General features: G+C 34.8%; 1 pseudogene; it reads right to left on the bottom strand.

Moving 5' to 3' along the window:
- Positions 1 to 27,973, bottom strand: part of LOC137625012 (multiple PDZ domain protein-like) — a 114,352-nt pseudogene that overhangs the window by 47,447 nt on the left and 38,932 nt on the right.

Here is a 27,973-nt window from a genome sequence, read left to right as displayed (position 1 = left end):
TTATATTTAAAAAAAAATAATTTATAGTGTGACTTCAGTTATGTTCCTTTGTAGTATCATGAAACATATTTTAATGTAAAGTTTCGATGCAGAATTAATATTACAATATCAATTTATTTGTTAAACTGGGTATCTATTTGTAACTAATTTGAATAATTCCATAGCTATTAAATAATTAGTGTAATTCTATGGCCTAATAACTTAGGTATATGGTTAACCTATGGGGTGTTTGGCGATCTTAGGGGTTACTTAGATAACTCAAGATAAAAACTATGCTTGGGTTCCATGAGCAAAATATGGAAGGAGAATATAGATGTGAAGATAATGAGACAAGAAGGAAGCTCATATTGAATATTTGAATAGCCAAGAGCCTGCAGGGACTTGGTCGGTAGAGTGGTGAACTCGAATGATCTGAGATAAAAGGGAAAGGGCAAGTGTATGGCTCCACCGAAGACTTTAAAGGTTTAAAGGTCACTCGTGAGTGTTAGAGGCAAGGGATAGGACAACGCCTTAGAGATCGACCGTATATACATATGATTAGTGCCAAACCCCCCTCTCCACCAAGTTAGGACCAGGGGGCCCTAGGCAATGCCTGCTGATGTCTCTGAAGGTAGACCAAGAGAATCCCCCAAACCCTTCTTCCCCTTATCTCACGAGCTTAAGCGGGTCTCGAACTCCCGTCCAACAGACTGTGGGACAGGAACGTTTCCTGTAGGCTGCCACAACCCCTTACATAGATACAAAGATTGCAAGATACCTCGGGAAACCAGTGCAAGCGGCAATGGCCGCGATGGAATCCATGCGACGCAACGGAGTTAGTTGATAAACGGTATTATTATTATTATTATTATTATTATTATTATTATTATTATTATTATTATTATTATTATTATTATTACTAGCCAAGCTACAACCCTAGTTGGAAAAGCAAGATGCTATAAGCTCAAGGGCTCCAATAGGAAAAAATAGCCCTGAGGAAAGGAAATAAGGAAATAAATAAATGATGAGAATAAATTAACAATATATCATTCTAAAAACAGTAACAGCATCAAAACAGATATGTCCTATATAAACTATTAACAACGTTAAAAACAGATATGTCATATATAAACTATAAAAAGACTCATGTCAGTCTGGTCAACATAAAAACATTTGCTTCAACTTTGAACTTTTGAAGTTTTACTGATTCAACTACCCGATTAGGAAGATCATTCCACAACTTGGTAACAGGTGGAATAAAACTTCTAGAATACAGCGTAGTATTGAGCCTCAGGATGGAGAAGGCCTGGCTGTTAAAATTAAGTGCCTGCCTAGAATTACGAACAGGATAGAATTGTCCCGGGAGATCTGAATATAAAGGATGGTCAGAGTTATGAAAAATCTTATGCAGCATGCATAATGAACTAATTGAACGACGGTGCCAAAGATTAATATCTAGATCAGGAATAAGAAATTTAATAGACCGTAAGTTTCTGTCCAACAAATGAAGATGAGAATCAGCAGCTGAATACCAGACAGGAGAACAATACTCAAAACAAGGTAGAATGAAAAAATTGAAACTTCTTCAGAATATATTGATCACCGAAAATCTTGAGAGACTTTCTCAATAAGCCAATTTTTTGTGCAATTGAAGAAGACACAGATCGAATCTGTTTCTCAAAAGTAAATATGCTGTCGAGAATCACACCTAAAATTTTAAAAGAGTCATACAAATTTAAAGAAACATTATCAATACTGAGATCCGGATGTTGAGGAGCCACCGTCCTTGACCTACTAACAATCATACTTTGAGTTTTGTTAGGATTCAACTTCATACCCCATAATTTGCACCATGCACTAATTTTAGCTAAATCTCTATTAAGGGATTCACCAACCCTGGATCTACATTCAAGGGATGAAATTGATGCAAAGAGAGTAGCATCATCTGCATATGCAACAAGGTTGTTTTCTAGGACAAACCACATGCCATGTGTGTATAGTATGAAAATTAATGGGCCAAGAACACTACCCTGTGGAACACCGGATATCACAATCCTATACTCACTATGGTGCCCATCAACAACAACTCTTTGAGATCTATTACTTAAAAAATCCATAATAATGCTAAGAAGCGACCCACCCACTCCCAACTGTTTGAGTTTGAAAACAAGGGCCTCATGATTAACACGGTCAAAGGCAGCACTAAAATCAAGGCCAATTATACGAACTTCGTGACCACAATCAAGGGATTTCTATGCAGCATTGGAGATTGTAAGAAGGGCATCACATGCTCCAAGGCCTTTACGAAAACCAAATTGCAAACTAGAAAATAGATGATTACCTTCAGCAAACCTATTAAGACGTTCTGCCGAAGACGTTCAAAAACTTTAGATAATATGGGAGTTATGGAAATTAGGGGGAAATCAGTGGGACTTGAGCTACCACAAACATATTTACATAGAGGAGTAACATTACTAATTCTCCAACAAGTTCTAAAAGCTCCTCTTCTTTCTAACTTGCGCAAAATAACAGATAACTTTGGAGCTAAGAAACCTGCTGTCTTTATAAAAAACAAAGGAAAAATACCATTTGGGTCTACACCTCCATAAGCATCAAGGTCCATCAACAGAGCTTTGATTTCACGAGATCGAAAAGCTAAACTAGTTAGTTTAGCCTCAGGAAAACAGGAATGAGGAAGTTCAAGTTTTTCATTACTCTGTTTACTGCCAAAAACATCAGCCAAAACGGTTGCCTTTTCCTTTGGACAGTGAGTGACTGAGCCATCTGGTTTAAGTAAAGGAGGAACTGTTGCATCTACACCAAATAGTGCAGATTCAAGGGTAGACCACCATTTATATTCCTGAGTTGTACCAGAAAGTTTTTCTTTTATGGTTAAATTGTACTCCTTTTCAGTTTAGGCATAAACTCTCTGAGCAAAAGCTCGAAGCTGAGTATAGTTGTTTCAGGTCAAATCTGATCTGTTACCCTTCCAAAGATGATAGGCCTCCTGCTTCTCCAAATAAGCACGTCTACAATCATCATTGAACCACGGTTTGTCCTTCACTCGATACCTTAGCAGACGAGAAGAGATACGCTTATCAATTATGTTGACTAGATTCTCATTCAAAGGGACAACAGGATCTACACCACTATATAATTGTGACCAATTCAAGCACAAAAGATCATGCAAAATCCCATTCCAGTTTGCTTGGGATTTCATATAAATGCTGAGATAGCAGAAACTGCATCATTTATTCTGCATAGATTTCTCGCTTGTGAAATTGGAACAACGCGTTTTCTAATCTACCGACGCCCGTACATTAAACACACAACAAGAGGTGCTTTTAGGCAACTGCATTCGCAACGCATAACTGTGGGAGGATGGAATTGTAACCCATTCACAGATGCCTACCGTCGAAGCGGATGGCATGGTACGGCATTCCCAATTTCCCAATGCTCTCCTCGCAGTAATGGCAATAGACTGTTGGAGTAGTGCTCTTTGAAATTGCAGAAATAACTTTGAGACTGGTTTCGTGAATGATCAAAATTATATAAAGGCCAGAATTAAGAGGAAAGTATTAAAATATCTAGATAAATGAAGTGTTTATGCGATTTGCATTGTAATTCTTACTTGGACGTTATCCCTTGCAAATTACAGTATATTGTATTAATATTCTCTCTCTCTCTCTCTCTCTCTCTCTCTCTCTCTCTCTCTCTCTCTCTCTCTCTCTCTCCTCTCTCCTCTCTCTCTCTCCCAGAAGATCGTTCCACCATCTTCCCTTGACGAATATGAAAAACCTAATAACATCTCCCATCTTTTTATTTTTATCTTAAGAAACCGAAAGACGAGACGAGAACACTTTCTCATTATCATAATCTCATTACGACGAGTTGAAGGAAAACACACTGCGCCTTCCTCTTCATTGTGGAATAGAATAAGAGCTGGGAAAGAGAAGATTAAGGAAGAGTCGCATATTCTTTTGGTGAACGGAGTTACGTACAGTCGAGTCATTTCATAGCGGGTTCGTATATTTTGGGGTTTGAAGTAATTCTCATTCGAAAAGTTTTTTTTTTTTTTCTATTAAAAGCTGCTTAATGTTGGTGAAGTAGAGATTATGTCAACTGTTTGAGTGAATTCTTATTTAGTCTAGTTTCACTTTTTTTCTTATAATTGCTTTTCCTGCTATTTTCATTATTGAAGTAACTTTTTTACGAAAGGTTTTGTTATCACCACTGTAAATTTTACATTTTCTTACTAAAGTGTTTGTTTAATGGTAGTTTTAGTTATAAAAAGGTTACTTGATCAGGTTTTTAATTTAATTTTTTATGAATACGAATTATATGATGAATTCTTTTACTAAAATTATTGATTTCTTATAAAATAAAGGAATGTTGATTTACGGTCTCAAAGTATGTCGATAATATATCAATCCATCCATAGCGGAAAAATTTTAAACTATTCTTTTACGAGATAAATGAATGCATAATTCAAAGTAAATCTCTTTCTCTCTCTCTCTCTCTCTCTCTCTCTTTCTCTCTCTCTCTCTCTCTCTCTCTCTCAGACCCTCAAGCGTCATTGTGACACATTATTACCGGCGTCACTCCCTGAAAAGTTTTAGGTTTGTGTTGACCTATTGGAAACGACCCTGTCTGGTGATCTGCCGGACTGGGGTTCGAATCACGCTCAAGATCAATAGTTGCTTGTAGTGTCTTCGGTCTCACCTTCCTTGTGAGCTAAGGAGGGGGAGGGTTCGAGTAGCCTATTGGTCTACCTGCTAAGCCTTCAGGAGCCATTGCCTGTCCCTCCCTGGTCTTTCCTTGATGGAAAGGGGCTTGGGTGCTGATCATACGCACACAAACACACACACACACACACACACATATATATATATATATATATATGTGTGTGTGTGTGTGTATATATATATATATATATATATATATATATATATATATATATATATATATATATATATATATATGTATGTATGTATGTATATAACGGTCAGTTCTTAGGACACTGTCCTGCTAGCTAGGGCATTGGCACTGCCATTCATGGGCGGGCTTTAAACCTTAAACCACTTAACCTGACTTTGACTCTTAGCAAACCCATGTAGACAACCTTTATTGTAATACATCCCTTAATTTACGTTAATGTATTATTGAGAGGTATTTGTAGAATTTATAATCTTGTGCAATACGTATTCATTTATAGACCCGTTCTAGTTACAGCTTTGCGTTTAATGAAGGATGGATATACTTCTTAAAAAGTGTTTTAAGAGTTTTAGAAGGGTTTATAAAGACTTAAATTTACAAAGTAAATATACAAAATGTTAATGGGCAATTAGATTTTTAAATGAAGGATTTAAGCTGTCATTGAAATCCTTTAGAATTTTTCAGATTTTTAGAGGAACCTCAAGAATGATTGTTCAGTATATACTACAAGTGGAATTCTCTCTCTCTCTCTCTCTCTCTCTCTCTCTCTCTCTCTCTCTCTCTCTCTCTCTCTCTCTCATTGTTATTGATTTTCTTAGGCTCAAAAGCATTTCATTCTTTTCTAAAAGGCAGATTGATATCTTCTGCAAAATTCCCTACAATCGTTTTACCCTGACCTGATCAGACTAAGGATATTTGGTGACCTGACACCGGAAAAGAACCTATGATACGGATATGAAAAATATAAGGATACAGATTATTTTAGAACCCAAGTCAGTAAATAAATTATTCATAAATAGTTTTCAGAATAAAGTAAAAGTTATTGTATTGGTACTTACTAGATATGTATCGCAGCCACCAACCACAGATATGCCCAACTCGTGCGTCTTCGGGTCCTTCCGCAGTACGACAACGGTTTCCACGAGTTCCTCCACGGCACTCAACGGAACTGCCAGATGTAAAAGATATTGTTAACTGTAATTATGTTATTCTAATAATATATACAGAGACGATATTAATATTTTTGAAGTTTTTAAACAATACAAAATTTAGGAGTGTTTTTCATTTCGATTTCCTTGTAATTACTGGATCAATACGTGTAGATGAACGAGTTAAGAATACTTTGGTTTTAAAATAGATAATTATTCTCAATTACTTACGATTATCACTTTACATAAACTCATTGATGTTGAATTTATTCCCAGTCACTAACGGCAGCATCTTAATTCATTACCCATCTTTTTATATATTTTTGAAGATTTTATTTTGATTACAGAAATTAGATCTTGTGGTCTTGTACTGGGACCGGGGAGTTTATTCAGTGCCTAGGGGAAGCTGGGGGTAGGGGCTCGATTGAAATATAAAGTAAGGGTTATAAGACTGAATGAAGTAAGTTGGATCTGAGGTAAAGAGAGAGATGTAAAATTGGATGCAGGTGACGGTCAGGAGTGCACTGCAAGACATTTTTGTCATGCTTACTGTCCAATGCAAATGGTGCACCAGTGGCACTATCTCCAAAAGGACTCTAGTAATTTTTGGATGGAGTCACTTTATCCTTTAAAGAATGAACATGTTTACTGTGTAAAAAGGAAAAAAACTTACACATTAGAAGCCCTTTGTATTGATTTCTTTATTAATCACTCAGGAAAGAGAAGACTCATGGTATGAGCCCAATTTACCCTCATCAAATGAATCGAGAACTCATATCACATTGAAGCCTGTCTTTGTTCGAAGGATTATTTTGTGGGGGGGGGGGGGGGGGTTGCGAGATTAGCGGGATTAGTGTCTACAATCAACATATACTGTGCATTACTTCATGGACTATACAACGTCCCATTGCCCCTTAGCTGCACTCAATTCTCAGCCTTCTACCATATTTAAATGGTCGATGTCCGTTTTGTTAAAACTTACGTGACTTCTACGATAACGTACCCACGATGACAATTCTTTTGACATTTGGTTTGATGGTTTGTTTTGTGTCAGCCGCAGATTTCGTCTTTCCAACTGAACGATATGCTTAACTCGGACGAAATGTATTAAGGATTCTCAATTGGATTAAAATCTGTGACAACAATTCGCTTTAGAAATAAAACCTCTATCATCGATTATCTATTAGGTTAAAATCTCTATCAACGATTCTCGATAGGATTTAAACCTCAATCAATGATTCTTGTTAGGATTTAACCCTTAATCAATGATTCTTGTTAGGATTTGAACTTCAATCAATGATTTTCGATAGGATTTAAACTTCAATCAACGATTCTTTATTGGATTAAAACCTCAATCAACGATTCTTTATAGGATTAAAACCTCAATCAATGATTCTCGGTAGGATTTAAGCCTCAATCATTGGTTCTGTACAGGATTAAAACCTCAATCAACGATTCTTTATAGGATTAAAACCTCAATCAACGATTCTTTATCGGATTAAAACCTCAATCGACGATTCTTTATAGGATTAAAACCTCAATCAACGATTCTTTATAGGATTAAAACCTCAATCAATGATTCTCGGTAGGATTTAAGCCTCAATCAACGGTTCTGTACAGGATTAAAACCTCAATCAACTATTCTTTATAGGATTAAAACCTCAATCAACGATTCTTTATAGGATTAAAACCTCAATCAACGATTCTTTATAGGATTAAAACCTCAATCAACTATTCTTTATAGGATTAAAACCTCAATCAATGATTCTTGTTAGGATTTAAACCTTAATCAATGATTCTTGTTAGGATTTGAACTTCAATCAATGATTTTCGATAGGATTTAAACTTCAATCAACGATTCTTTATCGGATTAAAACCTCAATCAACGATTCTTTATCGGATTAAAACCTCAATCGACGATTCTTTATAGGATTAAAACCTCAATCAACTATTCTTTATAGGATTAAAACCTCAATCAATGATTCTTGTTAGGATTTAAACCTTAATCAATGATTCTTGTTAGGATTTGAACTTCAATCAATGATTTTCGATAGGATTTAAACTTCAATCAACGATTCTTTATCGGATTAAAACCTCAATCGACGATTCTTTATAGGATTAAAACCTCAATCAATGATTCTTTATAGGATTAAAACCTCAATCAATGATTCTCGGTAGGATTTAAGCCTCAATCAACGGTTCTGTACAGGATTAAAACCTCAATCAACTATTCTTTATCGGATTAAAACCTCAATCGACGATTCTTTATAGGATTAAAACCTCAATCAATGATTCTCGGTAGGATTTAAGCCTCAATCAACGGTTCTGTACAGGATTAAAACCTCAATCAACTATTCTTTATAGGATTAAAACCTCAATCAACGATTCTTTATCGGATTAAAACCTCAATCGACGATTCTTTATAGGATTAAAACCTCAATCAATGATTCTCGGTAGGATTTAAGCCTCAATCAACGGTTCTGTACAGGATTAAAACCTCAATCAACGATTCTTTATCGGATTAAAACCTCAATCGACGATTCTTTATAGGATTAAAACCTCAATCAATGATTCTCGGTAGGATTTAAGCCTCAATCAACGGTTCTGTACAGGATTAAAACCTCAATCAACTATTCTTTATAGGATTAAAACCTCAATCAACGATTCTTTATAGGATTAAAAACTCAATCAATGATTCTTTATAAGATTAAACCCTCAATCAACGATTCTTTATCGGATTAAAACCTCAATCAACGATTCTTTATAGGATTAAAACCTCAATCAACTATTCTTTATAGGATTAAAACCTCAATCAACGATTCTTTATCGGATTAAAACCTCAATCAACGATTCTTTATAGGATTAAAAACTCAATCAATGATTCTTTATAAGATTAAACCCTCAATCAACGATTCTTTATCGGATTAAAACCTCAATCGACGATTCTTTATAGGATTAAAACCTCAATCAATGATTCTCGGTAGGATTTAAGCCTCAATCAACGGTTCTGTACAGGATTAAAACCTCAATCAACTATTCTTTATAGGATTAAAACCTCAATCAACGATTCTTTATAGGATTAAAAACTCAATCAATGATTCTTTATAAGATTAAAACCTCAATCAACGATTCTTTATCGGATTAAAACCTCAATCAACGATTCTTTATAGGATTAAAACCTCAATCAATGATTCTCGGTAGGATTTAAGCCTCAATCAACGGTTCTGTACAGGATTAAAACCTCAATCAACTATTCTTTATAGGATTAAAACCTCAATCAACGATTCTTTATCGGATTAAAACCTCAATCGACGATTCTTTATAGGATTAAAACCTCAATCGACGATTCTTTATAGGATTAAAACCTCAATCAACTATTCTTTATAGGATTAAAACCTCAATCAACTATTCTTTATAGGATTAAAACCTCAGTCAACGATTCTTTATAGGATTAAAACCTCAATCGACGATTCTTTATAGGATTAAAACCTCAATCAACGATTCTTTATAGGATTAAAACCTCAATCAATGATTCTCGGTAGGATTTAAGCCTCAATCAACGGTTCTGTACAGGATTAAAACCTCAATCAACTATTCTTTATAGGATTAAAACCTCAATCAACGATTCTTTATCGGATTAAAACCTCAATCGACGATTCTTTATAGGATTAAAACCTCAATCAACTATTCTTTATAGGATTAAAACCTCAATCAACGATTCTTTATCGGATTAAAACCTCAATCGACGATTCTTTATAGGATTAAAACCTCAATCAACGATTCTTTATAGGATTAAAACCTCAATCGACGATTCTTTATAGGATTGAAACCTCAATCAACGACTCTTGATAGGATTAAAACCTCAATCAACTATTCTTTATAGGATTAAAACCTCAATCGATTCTTTATAGGATTAAGACCTCAATCAACGATTCTTTATAGGATTAAAACCTCAATCAATTATTCTTTATAAGATTAAAATCTCAATCAACGACTCTTGATAAGATTAAAACCTCAATCAACGATTCTTTATAGGATTAAAACCTCAATCAACGATTCTTTATAGGATTAAAACGTCAATCAAGGATTTTTTATAGGATTAAAACCTCAATCAACGATTCTTTATAGGATTAAAACGTAAATCAATGATTCTTGATAGGATTAAAACCTCAATCAACGATTCTTTATAGGATTAAAACGTCAATCAACCATTCTTGATAGGATTAAAACCTCAATCAACGATTCTTTATAGGATTAAAACCTCAATCGACGATTCTTTATAGGATTAAAACCTCAATCAACTATTCTTAATGAGATTGAAATCTCAATCAACGACTCTTGATAAGGTTAAAACTTCAATCAACGATTCTTTATAGGATTAAAACCTCAATCAATGATTCTTTATAGGATTAAAACCTCAGTCAACGATTCTTTATAGGATTAAAACCTCAATCAATTATTCTTGATGTATTAACCCCTCAATCAACTATTCTTTATAAGATTAAAATCTCAATCAAGACTCTTGATAGAATTAAAACCTCAGTCAACGATTCTTTATAGGATTAAAACCTCAATCAATGATTCTTGATAGGATTAAACCCTCAATCAACGATTCTTTATAAGATTAAAATCTCAATCAACGATTCTTGATAGAATTAAAACCTCAGTCAACGATTCTTTATAAGATTAAACCCTCAATCAACGATTCTTTATAAGATTAAAATCTCAATCAACGACTCTTGATAGAATTAAAACCTCAGTCAACGATTCTTTATAGGATTAAACCCTCAATCAACGATTCTTTATAAGATTAAAATCTCAATCAACGATTCTTGATAGAATTAAAACCTCAATCGACGATTCTTTATAGGATTGAAACCTCAATCAATGATTCTTTATAAGATTAACCCCTCAATCAACGATTCTTTTTAAGATTAAAATCTGAATCAACGACTCTTGATAGGATTAAAACCTCAATCAACGATTCTTGATTGGATTAAAACCTCAATTAACGAATCTTGAAAGGATTAAAACCTCAGTCAACGATTCTTTATAGAATTTAAACCTCAATCAATGATTCTTTATAGGATTAAAACCTCAATCAACGATTCTTTATAGGATTAAAAACTCAATCAATGATTCTTTATAAGATTAAACCCTCAATCAACGATTCTTTATAAGATTAAAATCTCAATCAACGACTATTGATAGGATTAAAACCTCAATCAACGATTCTTGTTAGGATTAAAACATCAATCAATGATTCTTTATAGGATTAAAACCTCGATCAACGATTCTCGATAGGATTAAAACCTCAATTAACGATTCTTGATAGGATTAATACCTCAATCAACGACTCAAGATAGGATTAAAATCTCAATCGATGATTCTTTATAGGATTAAAACCTCAATCAATGATTCTCTATAGGACTAAAACTCAAGTATCAATCATCAAAGAAAGAGCAAGTGTACATGAATTACGTTTAACATATATTATGTTACTTTTATCTAAAGCATATTTGGTTAGTACTGTCAGAAGGTTATTATCAAAGAGTTAATATTTCTAAACTAATCACCTCACCCTTCCTACCTCCACCTTCTGACTCGCTCACCTTCCAGAACCAGTAAGACAATCGATATTTGGTTAACGACCACCGCATGTGGTCACCGCCACACTTTAACCATTCCCCTCCACATACGACATCATAATGAACACTACTTTACATGGATGAGTGAAATTGACCATGTCCTAAATATAAACGGTCGTACTCCTTTGGTCCTTACCTCACGAACGTATTAGTAGGCAGTTATGACCTGGAAGACCCTTACTCCCTTAGACATTGACTCCTACCTCCCGTTACCCCCAGTCTAGCAGATGTCAGTCGCTTTTCAGCGAAGTTATCAACATGCATATTGCAGATGGAGGACTTCAAAGAAACGTTCTGGGTTTGCCAGGCCTGAGGGACAGCCAGTCTGCTAATGGGAACTGGATTGCTTATTAGCATTTGCTGAGGAGAAACGCAGATTTATATTCTTTTAGTTTCTTAAATTTTTTACTTAAGAATCCATTGACTGGTAGTTATTGCTGAGGGCGTACTGGAAAATAAGAAAATTGTCCTTAGTATTGTGTTGCAAAAATATTTTTATACATTTTTAGGAAAGTTTTTTAAGGTTGTAACAATCTTAATTGCTTGAGAAACAATAGACAAATATGAGTACTAATCTAGTTTTTTGTTCTTGTGTTTATATTAAACTGGATAGAAAGCGAACTTTACAGATACCTGGGTTCCATATGTATACACCTTTTTAGAGATTTAACTATAGTTTAAATCTCTCCTATCTGAAGACTGAAAACAATTCATCTAAACTTCGATTCCATCTGCAAGTTTATGAAACTTTGGAACTAACTTTAATTTTATAGGTCCCAGTAAAATAAAACTTTAGCTGGGAATTCGATAGTACTCTGAAGAGAGAGAGAGAGAGAGAGAGAGAGAGAGAGAGAGAGAGAGAGAGAGAGAGAGAGAGAGAGAGAGAGAGAGAAAACTTGCTCTTGAGTAAAGGATAGAAAATGTGTGTTAAGGCCAGTGTGTGAAAGGGAGCATTGGATACAGTAGTGGTGTATTTGAGAGAGAGAGAGAGAGAGAGAGAGAGAGAGAGAGAGAGAGAGAGAGAGAGAGTGAGTTCTGAGAAGCAGGAGACGAGTCCTCCGGGAAGTCTTCTTTGGCGATAATCAACTTCGTTAAAGATCATTAAAGTCTTGATTATTGGACCTGAGCTTATAATAGCCTTCGCCTATACACTCGTTCTATGGGCGCCCTCCTCTAACGCCACCGCCCTAGAGACGGCCTTTTGAGTTTCCCATATTGCATTCGAGTTGCCTAAGCCTGGAAGAAATGACATTGGACTTTTTATTCCACTCTCTGTAAGACGTTTTCGTTACTGTTTCATGGCATAGTAGTTTAGTGACGTCCTTGCTTCAAATGGGAAATTATTATTATTATTATTATTATTATTATTATTATTATTATTATTATTATTATTATTATTATTATTATTACTAGCTGAGGTACAACCTTAGTTGGAAAAGCATGATGCTATAAGGCCAAGGACTCCAACAGGGAAAATTAGCCGCGGAAAAGAAGTAAAAAAATAAATAAACGACAAGGGAATTAATCAACAAGTGATATAAAATATTTTAAGAACGGTACCAACATTAAAATAGATCTTTCACATATAAACTTTAAAGGGAGACTTACGTCAGCCTGTTCAGGATAAAGATCGAGTTTATTGCCGTAAGGTGGAGCTTAGAAATACAAGTATAGTGTATTAGAATTGACTTTATTCTTTTCTCGCGTAAGAAAAAAGAAGTGAAGCCTTTTCTAAATTAATTTAAGGTCACTGGATTATACTTTAAAAATCTTAAAACTGTATATTTTTCATCCCTGTTTGTGCTTCTTTCCATGTCTTAGCAAGAGATCTAAAAAAAGACTGAATATGGTTAAATTGAACCTGTAAAGTGTAATCATTGGATTATTTTTATGAGATACTTAAATTTCCAGGTTTTGGCGGTCTGGTGGTATCGTCCTTGTCTGGTAATTGCGAGACTGGGTACGAGTCCCACTCAAACTAGTTAGTTCCTTTGGTCGCTGCAACCTCACCATCCTTGTGAGTTAAGAATGGGGGGGGGGGAAGCATGTAGGTCTACTTGCTGAGTCATCAGCAGCTATTGTCTGGCTCTCCTTGGTCCTAGCTTGGGTGGAAAGGAGGCTTGGGTGGAAAGGAGGCTTGGGTGCTGATCATATGTAATATGGTCAGTCTCTAGGGCATTGTCCTGCTTGATAAGGCAGTGTCACTGTCCCTTGTCTCTGTCATTCATGAGAGGCCTTCAAACCTTTAAACTGGGATCATAGATACAAGTAGTTTATTCAGAGACAATTTTACATAAATAGGCAAACTTGAGGTCACCGGATATATATATATATATATATATATATATATATATATATATATATATATATATATATATATATATATATGTGTGTGTGTGTGTGTGTGTGTGTGTGTGTGTAAAGACGCCATAGTTCATTAAATGTCCATCCGTTCTTAAAATATCAGAGTGGCTTTGAATATAGCCTATACACACACACACACACACACACACACACACACATATATATATATATATATATATATATATATATATATATATATATATAATGTATATATATACACACACACGCCATAGTTTATTAAATGCCCATCCGGTCTTAAAATATCACAGTGGCTTTGAATATAGCTTATATATATGTATATATATATATACATATATATATGTATATATATACATATATATATATATATGTATATATATATATTTATTTATTTATTTATTTATTTATGTGTTAGAAAGGTAACCGAGAAACAGGCGAAGAGAATTTGATGAAATTCGTCAGATACATTGGTTAAGAGACCACTAAGTTGGGAAATTGACTCCTGAGTGCAGATAGGTTTCAGAGCAACATATTGAGACTATTAGCAAGTATCACAAGATCAATTGCTATATATAACTGTCAAGTTTGTTTGAATCCTCTCTGTCTATTATTGAGTTATGTCACACAAGGATTCGAAAACTTAAGATCCTAGATCTTAGGGGTACATGTTACTGGTTATTAAATAGGACTTGAGGTGACTTTACTGTTTAAAGAGCTAGTTTAATGTGGCGTTATTAATTTCACCTGTTAATAACGGTAAATCACTATCTCAAGACAGTAGAACAAGGTAAAATCATTAGATGTTATATTAATTTTAACATAACATCTAAATATAGACGTTAGTTATGAGGTTACTGTCTCTGTATACTGTGAATCGTATGGTTAAAATCGTGAAATTACTCTTATAAACAATTAATTAGTTGGTTTTGCACAATGAAGATAATTCTGTTTATACTGAAGAACTACAAACTAAGTTTTACAAGAATAAATCAGGAAAGTACATGCCCTCATACATATGCATGTACAGTTGGACCCGTGGAATCACCCACCCTCACCCTTACTTCATGGTGACTTCCTGTGTTTAGCCCCGTCCACCACCTCTGCCACCTCATCCAATGCTTTCTGTTTGGTTACTCTAGCTTTAGTGTACACTCAGGCACACTATTCTATCTCATTTCTCTTCTTCTTGTTTAGCTAAAGTTTTTAGAGTTTATAAAGGAGATATTTATTTCAATGTTACTGTTCTTAAAATATTTTTTCTTGTTTCCTTTCCTCACTGGGCTATTTTCCCTGTTGGAGGCCACGGGCTTATAGCATCTTGCTTATTCAACTAGGTTTGTAGTTTAGTAAGTAAGTAAGTAATAATAATAATAATAATAATAATAATAATAATAATAATAATAAAGGCGTGGCAGGGTGCAATTTCTCAGGGCTAGGTGTGTCAAGAACATCCGTGTCCAACTGTACATAAGTATGTATATTATCATTTACATGTTAGGTAATGATCACAAAGTTAAAGTGAATTAAGTAGTGCAATTGTCTTATATATATATATATATATATATATATATATATATATATATATATATATATATATATATATATATATATATATATATATATATATATATATACGCACACATAAAGTTAATTGAAAAGGATGAAATACAGCAACAGCATCTCTCCACCATAATAGAATATACAATATTTCCTGCGAAACAGCGGAATATTGCCACTGCAATCTCAGCTCAATATGGAAATTCAAACCTGACGTACCCCGAGGTCACATTCTCGTTAAGCCAGAGGCCTTGAGCTCTAATAATACACAAATACGTCTGGATCAGATCGAAACAAGAGGACATGGAAACTCCATTAATGGCAACTGCTTGCTGTCCGCTATGACAGCAATACCTTCTCACGTCAGGTCTCTATGCTTCATACAGGGTGAAATAAATTTGGTTTGTGCTTAAATTGCTAAGATTGTCGCGTAATAAAAGCTTTTCTTTGTGATAGAACTACAAAGATTCTGGTGAAATAAAATCTATTATATGTGATAATGCTAGAAAGATTCTGGTGAATTTAAAGCTTTAGTTTGTGATAAAGTTACGAAGATTCTGGCGAAATAAAAGCTCTGGTTAGTGATAAAGTTACAGAGATTCTGGTGAAATAAAAGTTCTTAAATGACTCAGCTTTTTAAAACTACTTCAGAGGCTTGTAAGTGCTGACCGTCACAGACGAAACATGCAATTAAGGTAGCCAATAAGATTTAACAACAGAGTCAATTTGACCTCCCATAGCCAAGAAACCAAAAAATTCCGGCAATTAAAACTTTTTAAAAGAGTTCTTGGATACCAATCTCTAAAGTTTCACTAATCATCAGGAAATTGACTCAAAGTTTTTGGATCTTGGTATAGAAGACGTTCACGAGTTACACAAATAACCAGTTTTCCTCAATAGGGCATGATGCTATTTAATGGGCCTCCCGGTCCCAGCGTATGATCATATGGTCCTAAATTGATATTATAACATTGGTCTCGACTTTTTTTTTTTTTTTTTTTTTTTTTTTTTTTTTTTTTTTTTTTTTTTTTTTAGGCCGTGGATCATTGGAGACGTCTCTCCCTGGCGATTGCCGGAAAGAAATTCGGGTCACGCTCAAGCTCGATAGTTTCATGTAGTGTTTGCAACCTCACCATCCTTGTAAGCTAAGGATAGGGTATTTGGGGAGACTGGAGTTCTACCTGCTGAGCCATCAGCAGCCATTAGCTGGGCCTTCTTGGTTATAGCTTGGGTGGAGAGGGCCTTGGACGCTGATCATACGCATAAATAGTCAGTCTCTACGACATTGTCTTTCAAGCTAGGGCATTGTATGCGCTGGAGATCGTCGGAGGAGGTTGTAGAAGGAAAAAACTCGGCAGCCGAAATGGTGTATGGCGACCCGTTGGTCGTCCCTGCCGAGTTTTTTCCTTCTACAACCTCCTCCGACGATCTCCAGCGCATACGTCACGTCGTGGGAAAATTTACTCCGTGCCGCCAGACTTACAAGCCCCCAGCGAAGCATCACATACCAACGGACTTATACTCTGCAACGCACGTCTTCCTGCGCAACGACACCAGCAAGCCACCACTAACGCCCCCTTACACGGGCCCTTTCCTTGTGATCCGATGCAGTCCGAAAGCATTCCTCCTAAACATTCGGGGCAAAGAAGACTGGGTCTCCATTGATCGTCTAAAACCTGCTTATCTTCTGCCAGATGACCCGCCTACAGTTCGCCTCTGTAGATCAGGGCGCCCTATTTAACATGTACAGTATGTCATTTTTAGGGGGGGAGCCATGTACCAACCGTGTTTCACACAATTGTACATAATTCCTTTTGCATATATTATGGTTGTATCTTCGCTCTTCCCTCGCACTAAAACGAACATGAAAATTCAAGTCTGGTTTTTCCTCTGTGATTTTGTCTGTCTTGTGAACTTGTCATGTCCTGTTGCCTTGAGGTTTTGTATATAAGGAGAGTGTTCCACAACAATATAACTCAGTCGTTTCCAATCTGCCTTTGATTTCACAACTCCTCTCTCGGCCCGTCACACTGTCCTTTACCTCTGCCATTCACGAGTGGCCTTTAAACTAGTCACAAAAAATGCGTGGAGCAAAACAAGATTTTTTACATAATGTTCTTTCCTTGCGCAGGCCCGAGTAAAACAGGGGAAAAAAATGAAAGAAAGGATGGGCCTCGTTGTCTCTTTAAGGAAAAAAGTTTATGAGACGTTAAACGCGAAAGGAAATGAAAAATCCAAAGCTTGGCCACAGAAAAGAAAAATATAAGATCTCGGATTTCCTCATTATGAATATTGGGAGAGTTGACTTTAAAGGTACTCATACACCTGATGATGCATTGGTTTTATTAATCTGCCTTTATGCCAGCACAGACTCTTTCTCAAGTGCTGCTTATGAGTATTGAAAAGAGGATGATGTTGGCCAATTCACCAGCAACCCATTGATATACTACCGCTAGAAAGTTATTGGGCTGTTATTATTATTATTATTATTATTATTATTATTATTATTATTATTATTATTATTATTATTATTATTATTATAATACAGAATAAGTTAACTCTACGGATTAAGTCCCCAGATTTCCTTGAAAGTTAGTAGCTATCATACAAAAACGGAAAATCAGAGAGTAATACTAATAAATATGAAACTACAAGTAGTTAAGCGTCGATTCTAATTCATCTGAGCAATCTCTGTACCAAGATAGAGTAGTACTGTATGTACTTAAGTCAACAGACTGGAGTTACTCCTCGACCGTTCTGTGAGAGAGAACTCGTTAAAACCTCGCGCTCAGCTGAGCTTACATCATTATGACCTAGAGTAAATGAACCCAATAATTAGTTCGCCATATTTATTTTCAGAGCGACGCTAACAGCTAAAGTTTATTTTTTTTTTCATTAATACGTATAACTTTCTGTTCCCTATCACTAACCGGCTACATAAAAAAAGGAAAATTTGAAAAAGTAAACTTCGCCACTTGGCTTCATATATTCGGCATATTAAATGAAGCTCATAATGAGGAAAATAAATTAAATTGGGTTTTTTTTATCTAACGTTCTCGGGACCTAATGAGACGCCATTGAAGTTGAGCAATTGGAAGATAGTCAGTGCTTGCTTGCTTGCTGTTGTACTGTTGCATGTAGGGAAAGTTGTTCGTTTGTTTGTTAGCGCTTTTCCTTTGAATGTCAATTTATATTGCTCTATTTGCCTTTTTTGGATGCTATTTGTACCCACCGTAAGGGGTTAGTGATGGCAGTGCACCTCATGTGATGTACTGTAGGCAATACTTTAAGGATCTTTGGACCTACTTGTTACCTCATTTCTTTCTTTCTTTTTTCTTTCTTTCTTTCTTTCTTCTTACTGTCCACTTCATGGTTTCAGCACATACATACCTTGGCACTGAATGACTTCACCGGTTCTAGTGCTAGCCGAAATATGATTTAAAGGTTGCTCATGAATGGCAGAGACAAAGGAAAGTGACGATGTCCTAGCAGCGCCCAAGCCTCCTCTCCATCCAAGCTAAGACCACAGAGGATCAGGCAATGGCCACTGATGACTCTTCAGGTAAACATAGAGTCTCCCCCTAACCCACCATCTCAGCTCTTAATAATGGTGAGATTACAGACTCTACAAGAAACTATCGAGCTTGAGCGCGACTCAAACTCCAGTCCGGCAGATTGCCAGACAGGGACGTTTCCAATAGGCCATCAAAACCTATAGCTGCCCTTGGTAGGGGAAGCAGATTGATGCTGCGAATTTATATGAATTCAAAACGAAATCATAGTTTAACTCCCAATTTGTGAGAGCAAACACAACCGTTAAAATGATGGCTGATATCCCTCACTATATCCAGGTATCGATGTGGAAAAGAGCTGATGCAAATATTTGTTTAATTTTAAAAACAATTGTTTGTGTCCTGACGATGATTCGTTTTCTTAACTAAAAGCTCTTCGAAAAGTTGGGATGTAATGCAAGTGGTTATATATATATATATATATATATATATATATATATATATATATATATATAAATATATATATATATATATATATATATATATATATATATATATATATATATATATATATATATCCACGAAAGGAAAGTTGAAAAGACTTGATTGGAGTTCGTTTTCTGACTATAATACATATATATTACACACACAAATATATATTTATATATATATACATACATATATATATATATATATATATATATATTATATATATATATATATATATATATATCCACTAAAGGAAAGTTGAAAAGACTTGATTTAAGCTCGTTTTCTGACTATAATACATATATATTTCACACACATACATAATATATATATATATATATATATATATATATATATATATATATATATATATATATATATATATATATATACATATATGTGTGTGTATGGATTCTTATTATTAATGATGTTTTTGTGGAACTGTGTGAAGTGACTAATGTCGTAGAACTTTTTACTGAACAGGGTGTTGTCGGTGATTCATCTGTTAAAGATGAGTATGGCAGCTACTTGTGCTGTTCTCTTTTATCTGAAGTCGCCCCATGATTTTGGAGAGGATTGGCTGAGTATATATATATTATATATATATATATATATATATATATATATAGAGAGAGAGAGAGAGAGAGAGAGAGAGAGAGAGAGAGAGAGAGAGAGAGAGAGAGAGAGAGAGAGAGAGAGACTTATGTATTTTAGAATTTATTGTGATAGCCACAATGTCTGATTAACTTATTGATTATTTCACGCTTGTTTCATGTAAGTTTATCACTGAAAATCTTAGAGTTATGTTGGAATATGAACGAAGAAGCTTTTCCATTATAGGATGTAACCTTAATAAGAATAATAGTAGAAATAAAGTAATCGCATAGTTCGCCACGTTCTATGATTATACATTTCAAACGCCTTTTCTGCAGCCTCGGTACGACCAAACACAATCAACATTTTTTTGCATGAGTGTTTGAGTTTATTTGTGAGTGTGTCCCTAAATATATGCAGCCAATATTCAGTATCAAAACAAAAAAGAATGCGCCTCAATTGAGAGGAAAAAAAATAGAAAGCATATAACTAAAAAAACTGTGTCTTTTTGCGATACTAATTACGCTACATACCAGGTACATGATTTTCGGCTTACGACAGCAGAGCTACGAGAGAGATTTTAGGAAACTGGTTGATGCATGTCTTTTGATGCAAGCGGAATTTTTCGTACCGAGATAGTGCCGTGAATAGCCTGCGTGTTTTAGATGCCTTCTGTCTGAAACCAATTTCACTTTCTGCAATCTCCCCTGTATAATAAAGAGCAAGTTTCCGGCTGTATATTGTGCGAAGTTACTGTTAGGTTATAACGGAGAAGCGTGATGAATCATGAATGCAACTAACTTTTATTTAACAGATAACGAGTTTATATACAAGAAGATCATAAGAAGAATGCCAAAATCAAACCAACTAATACATGAAAAGGCAAGCTTAAATCGGTTCTGTTATCATTGCGAGGGTAGAGCTAGATTTACCCCTCCAAAAAAGGACATACCGTTACAGTGCACGAACGCGTGTGAAATACATACCATACAATATATATATATATATATATATATATATATATATATATATATATATATATATATACTGTATATATATACATATATATGTGTGTGTGTTTGTTTATATATATATATGTATATATATAGGATATATATGTATATATATACATATATATATATGTGTGTGTGTGTTTGTATATATATATATATATATATATATATATATGTGTATATATATTGATATATATATATATATATATATATATATATATATATATATAAATTTCTTTCCTGTTACTCTCAGTGGTATTGTCAGACGTATAACAACTCTGTCTCTCCCCGTCCCATGGGTAGTCGTGAGAGGGAATAGTCGTACCCTAGTGAGCGTGGATACTCCGATGCAGAATCTCCCATAAATCTGTGAGTGTGTGCATATATGAATATGAAGTCGTCATTCTTGACGGGTCGCTTACACCAATGTCAACAACACTGACGAAAATGGGCTACTACTATTATGGAACATTTCCTATGACCTGGAATCACCCAGTTTAACTTATCTTGTGCTAATTTAGTTGCGCGAAAGTTGCCATGCATTGCATTCAGTTAAATACCATTCGTTTCCTCCTGCCGAGCTGGTGAGCATTCCGAATTTCCGAGGCATTTGTACTATGTTTCAAACTTCTTTCTTTTTCTTTGCTTATTTGTTTTCGCGAAGGCTTTCTGTGTAGGTTCATAGCATGTTGACTTATTCTTTAAGAATAATAATACTATTAAATGAATGAATAACTAAATTAAATTGTATTTTACAGTTTCATGAATGCATTGTTTCACCCATATTACTTTAGTACTTTCAGCGAAATAATTATAAAAGTTTGAAATTCATAATGGGAAAGACAGGAAAAACTATACAGAAAATAGAATGTTTATCATTTAGCTGTGCATTTCATCAAAAATAGATTCGGTAAGATTTAAAGAGGTACAGTCTAATTCAAAGGCCCTCTGACATGCTCTTGCGTCAATGGGTTTAATGCACTCAACATTAGGGAAGTAATTGAATGCATTTCACAGTATCGTATGACTAACCCTTGGTAACTTTGAAGTTGAGGGAGATGATATGTTTACCCAAATCTTTTTTTATTCATTCGTGTCTATTTTTAAGTCCCTGCCCATCCCGAAATGCTTTACAATGTTATTGATATTATTATTATTATTATTATTACTTACTAAGCTACAACCCTAGTTGGAAAAGCAGTATGCTATAAGCCCTGGGGCTCCAACAGGGAAAATAGCTCAGTGCGGAAAGGAAAAAAGGAAAATAAAATATTCTAAGAAGAGTAACAACAATAAATATCTCCTATATAAACTATAAAAACTTTAACAAAACAAAAGGAAGAGAAATAAGATAGGAGAGTGTGCTCGAGTGTACCCTCAAGCAAGAGAACTCTAACCCAAGACAGTGAAAGGCCATGGTACAGAGGCTATGGCACTACCCAAGACTAGAGAACAGTGGTTTGATTTTGGAGTGTCCTTCTCCTAGAAGAGCTGCTTACCATAGCTAAAGAGTCTCTTCTACCCTTACCAAGAGGAAAGTGGCACTGAACAATTACAGTGCGACAACCCCTTGGGTGATGAAGAATTGTTTGGTAATCTGTGTTGTCAGGTGTATGAGGATAGAGGAGAATATGTAAAGAATATGCCAGACTATTCAGTGTGTATGTAGGCAAAGGGAAAATGAACCGTAACCAGAGAGGAGGATCCAAAGTAGTACTGTCTGGCCAGTCAAAAGACCCCATAACTCTCTAGCGGTAGTATCTCAACGGGTGGCTGGTGCCCTGGCCAACCTACTACCTATAGATTTCACATTTTTTGATGGGACGTTTGGTTCAATTTGTCCTGGAAGAATTGACTTGTTTACGAGATGGATAATGCTCCTAAAAAATATCTGAAATTTTTAAAAATTAATTTCAGTAGTATTGACTTAGGAAGTTAAGACTCGTAGTATTGACCCCGTTTAACGAACATTTTGTGTTCTCATAGTTTGTGATACTTACTTAGAATTCAGGTATGTGATCACAAGGGTTCAGGCGGAAGCATGCGCACTGCCATTGCTTTACAGTTTACCCTGTCTCCTTTGAGAAGGCCTCCGGTGGAAGGTGAAACATCTTTTCGATTCAGATATCTCCGACGCTCGGATATCAGATTACATTGACGCTAATTTACATCATTTGTTGTGGGTAGATATTCAAGCTTTTACATTATTGTATATTGGAAGTTAAATGGCAGGACAGGTTTAGAAATGGAACTATAATAGAGATTAATGGAGTGACATGTGGATGGGCTAATGGTGAAGGGTAGATGGAGATGGTTTGTGCATGTTCTTCGCACTCCCCAAGAGATATTAGTTCATCAAACGTTTAACTGAGCCCCACAAGGCACTAGAAGAATTGGAAAGCCCAGGATCATATGGGTGAGGACTATTAAGCGCGAAATAGATGATGAATGAAGGAATATTGAATTAAAATCTCAAGGTAAAGGCGACTGGTGAAATCTAATTCAAACCCTTTGCATCAATAGTGTAAGAGGAAATGATGATGATGATAGTCAGTGAAAATTATTCATGAAAAGGATAAAGATTTAATAAAAGGAACAACAAATTCTGCAATACTTAACGACAAACCTCACTTGACATAGGGAGTCCAGCATAGATGCTTTGGGGACAAGTGGACTCCGGAATTCATTTCCTATTATTCGCAATATATAGTAAGGTAATATAAAAAGTGTTTGCAGTCTCAGGTGATATTATCATTAACAGTATCCGGATGATATTAATAATAACGGTAGCATATTAGATGATCGAGACTGTATGTTCAGGCCTTCAATGATACGTACCATCTCTTAAGGACTGTCTAAGTTCCCTATATTCTACGTAATTATATGAGTGGGGTGATATATTGACCAATGACTTGCCTGGCCGTAGTACATCCACTGAAAATATATGGGTAACTTTCTGCTTTATTATAGATAGTGCTATTTGGTTACCCCATATGCTGCCTTGGGTAGAATAGAGTCAGGCCACCATGGTCTTCCACTGTCTTGAAGTAGAGTTCTCTTGCTTGAGAGTACACTCAGGCACACCATTCCATCTTATTTCTCTTCCCCTTGTTTTTTAAGTTCTTGTAGTTTATATATATATGTAAAATGTTACTGTTATTAGAATATTTTATTTTAGTTGTTCATTATTTCTCTTGCCTATTTATTTACTTATTTCCTTTCCCCAATGAGCTCTTTTTTCCCTGTTGGAACCCTTGGGCTTATAGTATCCTGGTTTTCCAACTAGCGTTATAGCTTAGCTAGTAATAATAATAATCAAATATATACAGAACTTACCCTTTATCACGAAAACACAAAAGAGGATTTAAAAAATGCTAAAACGTGCTGCGATCACAAAGCAAAAGAAAAGAGGAAAGTAGGTCAGCCAATTTAAAGCCAGGAAGTTAAGGTAACCGACTTAATTAGCCTTTCAAAAGGCGTAATAACTCACCTGCTGGGGTGTTCAGTCGACTTGAAGACGATTTTTGATGGTCTTTCGGTAGTAACTCCGTCAGTTCCACGGCGCTCATGGTGGGGGTTTTCTGCAGGTAGTCAAGAAATCTTCACAATTCAGGCATTTTTTTGCCGGATCATTTTGGTCGATTTAGTTCGATGTCTTTTTCCTTGAGTCGACTTTGATTGCAGATATTAATTTGCGTTCATCCCGAGCTCCTGATTATTGCCATTACTTGATCTGAAAAAAAAAAAGAAATTTGTAATTGAAAGAATATTATTCTGCTAAGGTTTCATGGTGCTTTTCTATTTCTTTGAATGGGAAATGAAACAATTAACTTTTTCATGCAATTTGTTTGTAGGTTATCAAACGGTCTATTGCTTCCAGTATTGGCAGATACATTTACTAACGGACAGGAACTCCATATACTGGAGAGAGAGAGAGAGAGAGAGAGAGAGAGAGAGAGAGAGAGAGAGAGAGAGAGAGAGAGAGAGAGAGAGAGATGGGGAGGGTCAGTTTGGATTAAATTTATTGTTAACCTTATTCTTAGTAGCGTGCTTTGGTTCTATTTGTATCACAGTCGGATAATGCATTAATTTGCATTTAAATCTAAAGGCTTGAAATAACACACGTATCCTTTATGTGTTAGGAAAGCGAGTATAAGGATATGTCTGAGGCCTTTGTCTTGCAGTGGACTCGAAACTACTGCAGCTGTCGTTGTTGTATGTATGTATCTATACATATAGATAGATAGATAAATAGACAGAAAATAAACACACATTCACGAAAAAGGAAATTTGTTCCTTAGCTTACGAAGAGACTATCTCCCTCTCTCTTCTGAAAACAAATAATGAAAGATTTTAGAAGAGGTACAAAAGGGTTCTTAAGACAGATAGAAGAACCGATACAGTCTCAGCGAATATCAAGAGCATACAAGATGGTTTGTTTACATCCTTCAACAAGCTACTAATAATCGTTACATTACTTATGACAATATTTTAAAGAAAAGATCTAATTGCAAATTACTCTGGTAAATATTAATATTCTTAGAATTTTTAATTAAAACATCTTCAACCAGTAACTGTTTTTTTTTTATTTTATATATGTCCTACGAACCTTTTTTTTTTTTTTGTACCTCTTTTACAATGAAAATATTTAGTGAATCTTGACTAGTTTCGTCGTACTTCTTCAAGAGGACTCTTAATTTTCTATATTTTCATTTTCCCGGTGTTTTATTGCACACATACATACACACACACCCATATATATTATATATATTATATATACACATATATATAATATATATATATATATATATATATATATATGTATATATATATATATATATATATATATATATATATATATATCTTCCTATGAAACTTGATGAAAATACGAGATTTTTAAAGATACGTTGTTTTCTCTTAAATTATATTAAAACAAATCAACGCCATTATCATCATCGCATAATGAACTACCCAGACCTCCTTTCATCGCCTCGCCTTACATCTTTGTTAATTATCCTTGAGGAAATAATATCTGGAACTTTTCCTTCTCCCACACTACCTAGGGAACACGTCTCCTGCCAAAGAGTCTATCATGGGACTAATAAACTATTGTGTGTTTTCGCTTCTTTCCAGTCTTCTGTTATTATTTCTAGTTTATTAAAACTAGTGGATGCGACCTGTCAGAAATGACGGCTATTTATTTAGGTAGATATGAACACACGGACGTAAAAAAACAGATTCAATCCGAACAATGCCTTTTCCCCCTACCAATAGGACGGGGAGTTATAGTATGGCAGTACCATTACACGTGATCGGAAAGATATATATATATATATATATATATATATATATATATATATATATATATATATATATATATACATATATATATATATATATATATATATATATATATATATATATATATATAGAGAGAGAGAGAGAGAGAGAGAGAGAGAGAGAGAGAGAGAGAGAGAGAGAGAGAGAGAGAGAGAGAGAGAGTCTTGCGCTTTATTATATAAGGGAGATTGCTGAGAATTTTCGGTTTTGCATAATCCTTTCCAAGATTTATCTTCATTACTCAATTCACGTGAAATACTTAATGATATAAGGATAAACGTTTGCAGTGCGAAGTTTCTTTTTCCGTGATAGAAAAAAAAATAGGTGAAGTAAAGATAGAGTTCGGTTTTGTTCGGCTTTCTCATTCTTCTGGATTCATTATTTTTAAATTAAAGAGTTTATAAGTAGAGCCGCCTAAGAACGAGTGCCCTAGAAACATTCACCTTATACCCTTTCCTTTTAAATTTTTATGGGAATATATATACTTGTATAGGCACGAAGATATGGGTATCACCTAGGATAAAAAAGGGGGCTTCAGCGGTAGGTATTACCCATAGCTTGCAAACACATAAGTAAAAAATGTAAAGTTACTAAGTAAATTATTTGCCTATGTATGTATGTATGTAGACAAGCATGCATGCATGCATGATTTCCCATACAGATTCACCCTTTTATAGTTTGCTGGATTCAGTACAATCCCAGATTTGATCTGGCAGTTAAGAACCCTCCTGCCTCTATGTTGCATGTTGTTGATTTATGCATTTAACGCAGAACCATCAGGGACGCTTCAAGATTAAAATATTTGAAAGGAATAGATTGTAGGGAACATTTATGGAACCTTCACTTCATGAAGACTATTTATCTATATGTCTATCTGTTTATATATATATATATATATATATATATATATATACATATATATATATATATATATATATATATATATATATATATGTGTGTGTACATATGTATGTGTGTATGTATGTATAATATGATATATTTATATATATGTGAGTATAATATGATATATATAAATATATATATATACTATATATATGAAATATATATATATATATATATATATATATATATATATATATATATATATATATCCAGACCCTTGCTCTTTATTAAATAGGGTAATATAGGAGATAATTAGCTATATAAATATGCTGTAATCTTAAAACTCCTGCTTATCTAATGCTTTAAGGACACTTATTCACCAACTATGGAACGACAAGTCTTCAAACAATAACAAGAATCTCAATTGGTTCACTGATATAACGATTTCCATCTTTCCTCGAATGATTTCCCTTTGGACTCCCTTGTCTGGCTGTCTGACGTGTCTGTCTAATCTGCCTCTCCGTCTGTCTTCCTGTCATTTTTCCTGTCAAGGGCAACGACAAAGGTGCATCAAGGAACCCCCACCCTCTACCCCATCCATAAATCCATTAGGATATGACTGTAGGATTGTTTTAGGATCTGTCTCTGTTTATTGAAGGGTGAAGGAATCGAGGTCGTCAGTGTCTTTGTTGGAGGGAAGATATTTTCTTCATTTTTTAACGATATTTATTTTGTTGGCCTTTTTGGGCGTCATTAGCACCCATTTCCGACCTTGGAGGATAGAGGGGGCG

This window comes from Palaemon carinicauda, chromosome 31 (genome assembly GCF_036898095.1).
Source record: "Palaemon carinicauda isolate YSFRI2023 chromosome 31, ASM3689809v2, whole genome shotgun sequence".
Classification (NCBI taxonomy): Eukaryota; Metazoa; Arthropoda; class Malacostraca; order Decapoda; family Palaemonidae; genus Palaemon; species Palaemon carinicauda.
This window is presented reverse-complemented; position numbering and strand designations above follow the sequence as displayed.